The sequence below is a fragment of the Dermochelys coriacea genome, chromosome 13 (genome assembly GCF_009764565.3).
Source record: "Dermochelys coriacea isolate rDerCor1 chromosome 13, rDerCor1.pri.v4, whole genome shotgun sequence".
Classification (NCBI taxonomy): domain Eukaryota; kingdom Metazoa; phylum Chordata; order Testudines; family Dermochelyidae; genus Dermochelys; species Dermochelys coriacea.
This window is the reverse complement of record NC_050080.1, coordinates 23,347,100-23,353,631: the sequence shown is the minus strand read 5'-3', so window position 1 is coordinate 23,353,631 and position 6,532 is coordinate 23,347,100. Positions and strand designations below refer to the sequence as shown.

Sequence of the window (6,532 nt, the reverse complement as noted above, 5' to 3'; positions counted from 1 at the left end):
ATTCTGGCTCTCTCATATATAAAATCATAATACATAGCTTTTATAAAAGTGCATTATTGCTTCACAGCACCTCACAGACAATGGGATATATTGGGCTAAACTAAAGTAACCCCAAATTCTGGTCTCTGAAATCTCACACCAGAGACAAACTTTGCATCTTGAATCCATCTCTGTAATTACCCCCTTATGTGGTAGGTAAAATGTGTTTGTTTAGATTAGAGGAACAAAGTGCACAGGTTAAGTGCCACACAATGGACTTTACAACCAAAACTGAACAATAGACAGAAATAAATGACGCATCATCTAGGTGTTGTGTTTCTTTTCTGCTCTGTAAAGAATCTGTGTAGGCAGGACTTTAAACAGTGCCTGCCATACATGCGTTCTGTGCAAGGCAAACATGTCTTTTTCACAGTAGCATGACAGACACCACAGCAGAGGCATTTCAAGCATTAGTAAAGATGCGGAATTAATCTTGAGATTACAGACCTCGTTATCTGAAGTTCTGCTGCTTCCAGTGTGCAAGGCTCCAGGACAGTGCAAATATAATCTCAGCTATCAGTGCTAAGTCTGTACAAAGTCTGAAGGAAGAAACCCCATTCCTAGGAAAATTTGTCTTGTCCCTATTGCTCAAGAAGCTCAGGTCTCCTCAACCATCACCATGTTCTGTAATCACTTACACCTGTACAAACAGGCTGGCAGGCTCTTCCCAATTAGAAGCCTCCACTCACAGGTGTGAACATTTCACTTGGCACAGCTGTAAACAGCTAACTAAGGTGGTAGAGAATCACAACCTAGAGGTGTGTTTTTTATCCTTATTACTGTAGCAATTTTAGCAAAACAGCCCCATTTCCCAATGTGCTGGAGCCTCCTTAGATCCTATTAGAGGTCCAATCAAGCCAGGTCGCCACTGCTAGCTACTGTAGAGCAATAATAAGAGTCCCTGCCCTAGAGAGTTTAGAATCTCAGTTTAAGATGAGATGTAACAGGTGGGTGAAACTAACAGACAGGTAAGTGGAGGATTGGCTAATGATAATGGGTGCGTGGTTTCTCAAACTAAACTGGGCAGATGGCCAGCTACAAGCCACAAAGATTTCAGTTAGTGCCTGCACCAATATAGAATCTTCCCTCAATCGACCTGCAGCATTGTTTTCCTGGCCTTACAATATCCAGGAGCCAAATCCTGTAGTCTTTACAGAGACCAGTCCAGAGTTGTGATTGGTCCAGACAAGTGAGGGTGTTTGAAATTCAAACCTAGATCTGGTTTCCAGTTCCACAAATGGTCCAAATGGTCAATAAAAAACCTAATCCAAGTCCTGGATCCAAACATCCCCACATGCTGTGGTGGTCAAGAGCCAGATCTGACTGTTGCATCTGGAGCCCATCCCCCATACAAAATGTGTTTTGACTCTTACCATGAGAGTTTTCACTGGTAAAGATGGCAGAGCTTGGCCCCATGTACTTATGGGAACTGCAAAATAGAGAAAATAAATGCTAGACCCTGGTAAGGATTAATCTCTTGCTAATCCTGTGGGGTGGATTAAATAGTCTTCCCTTTGCAGCTTTAAATTTATTCACTAAGATTCTAAATCCACTGGCTCTGCATTGGGTTTTAATTTTGCAGTGGGCACTTGAATCATTTATTGGTATCTCTTAGGAGTTCATATGCCAGTTTAATGCTCTGTGCTGTGACATAGCAATTTGGCTTCTATTTTCTTAGCTCTGCTGAAACCGTCATCACCAAGGTCATTCATCACTTCCTCCCATCTGAATTGAAGGGCTATCTTCTGTTCTGTTCTGTTCTTGATCCATTGGCCTCCTGTAGTTCCATTTATCAGTCACCTCTTCTTATTCCCCTCCACTGCAGGTTTCCTTTACTCTGTGCTCTCCTGGTTCTCCTCCTACTGTGCCACCTTTTAGCATCTCCTGGGGTGTCAGCTCTTCCCCTCTCTGTTGGTGTCCCTCAGAGTTGTCCAAGGTTTATTCCTCTTCTAGTCCTTTGGAGACCTCTGCTCCCATGGCTTCTACTGCCACTTCTATGTGGAAAACTCCTAAGTCTACTCCTCTCCCCCTTTGTCCAGTCCTGCATCTCCTGCTGCCAAGTCCCCAGTACTGGATTTCTTCCTCCCATTCCGCCTTTGACAACTCCACTATATTCCTCTTCTACCAGAGTCACAGCCTTAAAATCTTTATTTCCACATTGTTTCTCCCCACCTTCTTCAACCCCTTTCCAAACCTCTGAATTTGTACTTTGTTACATAATATCACCAAACTCCATCCTTTGCTCTGCACCCTCTTTCTAAAATCCTTGCTCCCGTGGCTCTTGGCTTGATTTCTGTAATTGTCTCCTTTCCCAGCCTACCCAAACCACCACAACTAAAATGATCTTTTCCTACTGCTTAGACCTCAGCACAACTCTCCTTGAATCACTTCATTGATTTCCTCTCCACTATGCTTCTCCTCACCAGTCAGGCCCAAGTAATCTCATCCACAAATTACATCTGTTCTTCCCTGCTATTCCCTCTCTAAATCCTCCCTATCCTTTCACTTTATAGCTCCCTCTGTGTGTCTCTCTCACTTCCTGCTTAGCCCCTTTTGTTGTACTAGCCCCTCTGCTTTGACAAGTTTCTTCCCACTCACCAGGCACCATTTCTAATCTTCAAATCTTAAATTGCTACAGCTTTCTGTTTCTTTCTCCCCCGGCCCCCAGATAGACTCAACTGGCTGCTAGCATCTAGTCTGCCTCTGACCAATACACTTCTAGAATACAAGCGCATGAGGTAAAAACCTTCCCAGGATGCAGAGCCTACATTTTTATGGTAATGAGATCACAGGATGTTAGTACCGGGTTTGTCTTATTCTCTGTCTGCTGCTTCTAGGTTTCTACCTGGGAACAGAAAAGCCTAATGTTCAGCCCTCAGGTAAGGGGTAGGGGCAACTCCAGAGTTATGCCTGCTTACACCAATACTCAGTTTGGCCCTTGGTCTCTCTGGGAATAAGGCATTAAAATTACACCTAATTGATGTCCTTGGCAGTTCTCTGACTGCCAGTGAATTTGGGTCTCTGCTTCACCAGTGCTCTCTAAAGAGAAGTCAAGGGCCCCATCCTACCATCCTAGCTGCTGCCAAAATCCTGGTTTGCTTCTGCAAAGTGGAGCATGGTGCAGATCACAGCTCTTGCTCCTTGGCTTCCATCTAGCATCTTCAAAGCTATGTGAACTGTGGAATCACCTTGCCTCTTGTGAGTCCACCTGCCCTGCATCACATGCACACCCTTGACTTGCCAACTGGAATGCAATCTTTGCTTCCCCTTTTGCAACTTTGTTTGACTCTGCCACATCTCACTGGTTTCTGAGAGACCAAACTCCCTTCCTGCCTTGACTGGTAAAATGCACTTCAGCTGTGTACGGGGTGATCAAGCTGGAAAAGAGGGAGATTATCTACTGATACAACCCCATTACTATATTATCTGAGCATCTTGCAATCTTAGACATATTTATCCGCTCAGCACCTCTGTGAGATCAAGAAGTGCTATTATCCCTGTTTACAGGCACACAGAGGGACTCAGTAGTTTGCCCAAGGTCACACAGGGAGTCTGTGCCAAAGCAGGGAATTTAACTTGGGCCTCCCAAGTCCCAGACTAGAACCCTAACCCCTGGACCATCCTTCCTTAGAAGGATTGAGTCACATATGAGAGAGCTGGATGGGTCCCTACAAATGTTATTTCACATGGGTCATACTAAGCCTAGGGTTGTCAAAGACTTTAAATCAGGAGGACCAGCTCTGCCATTGACTCCAAATCTAGTTCTGGACCACGCTGCCTCCCTAGTCTCGGTGATTATAAGGCAAACGTCAGCTAGCGGCATAGATTTCCTAGATAACTTCCACTTGAGTTTAGTTCAGTTACCCTGACACTTCTAACTGGCAACTGCTTCACCTTTCTACAGTGTGGTGTCTACATGCCTTCTTCAGATAAGCTGTCATGATTTTCTTGATCCCTGTTGGAGATGAACAGGTCTGTCTTCCTCTCATCAGCCTTGTTTCCCTGGTCTTTGCAAGTAGTGAAGATCACAAACAAATATACTTTGAACAGGATTGGCTTGTGGAACTGTGGATGCTGTCCTCCATCCAAGTGTATCTATGATATTCCTCAACAGGCCAGGAGATGACATACAGAGCAGAGCATGATAGACTCTGTACCCCTATTCTAATCTGTCACAGCACCAGGTTATTTTTGAATTAATCCATTGCTGTAGCAGGCTTTCCCTGGTGGAATATGTCTTTAAATAATAGGGTTGATCACTGTGGAGGCCTGGTTCTCTGGATCTGCACAGATAATAAATTAATTTGGGGTAGAACTAACTCTTGGGACATGACCAGACGAAAGCTTCACAGATGCTGACACTCCCTGCCCAATACAACACTTTTGCTGTGCTATTACACACCTGAAAGGCTCCAGGTTTATTACAAGCACTGCTGACCTCTACAAATTAAGAAGTTTGCTATTCAAAGGGAAAGTCCATATTTCAAATTGTAAATTGACTTGTTAGGCTGGAACAATTCCCTAGAATGGGATAATGGGCACCAGTATTTCCAGAAAGCAGATTATATGTGAGCCAGAGCCAGTACAGCCCTGCTCAGTCTGGGCTCCTTTAACCATTGACTGGGAGAGGTCAGGTGACTGAGGAGCATGTAATGGCTAAACTATAAAATTTGCTGCTGTGGCGGGAGATCAGCAGTGAGGCTTGGGGAAGTCGGAAATGCTTGGGAGTCTTTCTGCAGTGAGCCAAGGAGAGATTAGATAGGCTGTTGACAAAAAGTGGGGAAAAACCCCTCTCTTTGGAAGTGGCTGTAGGAAAGGCCTGAGAGGCAGCAGGATACAGGAAAAAAAATCCCAGGGAGTTGTGGAACTTAGCAGGGATATGGCCTGGGAGAATATGGCATCGGTGTATGGGCTAGAAGCCCAGTGTTGGTATCTGTTGTTGTTTGTTTGAGGGCCCTAGACTCCTGAAGCCTAGTTGTGGGAGGAAGACCTCTCCTCTATCAAGGGCAGGCTGAGGAAAAAGGAGTATTGGGTTCACAGAGAGCAGTTGAGCTGGGTTTTTCCTTGTGGAAGGGGAAGACTCTCTTTGATTGGCCAGAGGTGCTATCTCTGAGGGTGGTTGAGGTAGTACCTGCATCCTGATGGCAGACTAGCTAAGCTGCTGTCATGTTTTTGTGCTTCCTTCTAGTGAGTAGCATTGCACTTTCTCCTTGGTCACTTGTAAGCCACATCCAGGGAATTGTTTTCTCCACCTGGGGCACAAAGCTGCTAAGCTCTTATCTCTGTCTGGTATGTATAATGCACCCTTCAGCTTGATATCTAATCTAAATGCTGTTGTGTTGAGCCCCCTCACTGATCTGAGTGAGAGGCACTGAATTCCTTTGTCTTTTTTTTTTTTTTCTACCAAATGTATCCGATGAAGTGAGCTGTAGCTCACGAAAGCTTATGCTCTAATAAATTTGTTAGTCTCTAAGGTGCCACAAGTACTCCTTTTCTTTTTGTGAATTCCTTTAGTATCAAGCCCTTAAAGCAGGGTTTAATTTGTGCCAGGGCTAGCCAAGGCTTGGCAGTTCATAGCCCTGGCACCTCTGGACTTGCTGCATCAGTTATGAATGTGTATTTAAAAAAAAAATTGAGATCTGGCACCTAATGGCTTGAGCCCGCATACCTCTTTCATTGCATATTAAGCACTGCCTTAAAGCCTAGAGGCCTCTTGTATACAGGAAGTAGATTGCTGTAGTCAGTGGACCTCTTAGGGTATGTCTATACTATCTGCTGGATCGGTGGGCAACGATCGATCCAGCGGGGGTCGATTTATCACATCTAGTGACCTGCTGAGCGCTCTCCCGTCGACTCCAGTACTCCACCAGGCCCAGAGGCACAGGTGGAGCTGATGGGGGAGCAGCAGCAGTCGACTTACCACAGCGAAGACGCTGCGGTAAGTGGATCTAAGTACGTCAACTTCAGCTATGTTAGTCACATAGCTGAAATTGCGTAACTTGGATCAATTTCCCCTCCCCCCCCCCGGTGTAGACTAGGCCATAGATAACTCTACTAGACAAAGAACTTCACATCAAGACTTCATTTATTGTAGTACTGTACATTCCCGTTTAGCTAAACAGCCTGGGGGACACCTGGATCTTTTGGCTAACCAGATGTTTGGATAAACAGAAGTGATTAGCTGACAGGGTTACATGGGGGACACAGGGTAGATTTAACTAACTAGGATTTTTGGATAAAGGGAGTTCAGATAACTGACATTATACTGTATTTGTAATGGGGGGGACAGAATAAGTCTCAAGTGCACCCTACAGTGCTTTGTCAATCTGTGCATGTACAGTCTCTTATAACACATGGAGAAGGTCCAGTGGTTAAAGTAGATTCAGAGCCAGGACTCTGCTACTGATTTACTGTGACCATGGACAAATGATTTTCTCTATACCTCAGTTTACTTGTCTACAAAATGGACATGAAAATTACATAAACAGGGTGT

At 44.7% G+C, this 6,532-nt stretch overlaps 1 long non-coding RNA gene across 1 annotated transcript; it reads left to right on the top strand.

Moving 5' to 3' along the window:
- Positions 1-972: 972 nt before the first annotated feature.
- Positions 973-4,256, top strand: LOC122456432. The gene is made up of 3 exons (XR_006275358.1): positions 973-1,007; positions 2,877-2,918; positions 3,944-4,256. It is a non-coding gene; the product is annotated as an uncharacterized LOC122456432 (long non-coding RNA).
- Positions 4,257-6,532: the final 2,276 nt, after the last annotated feature.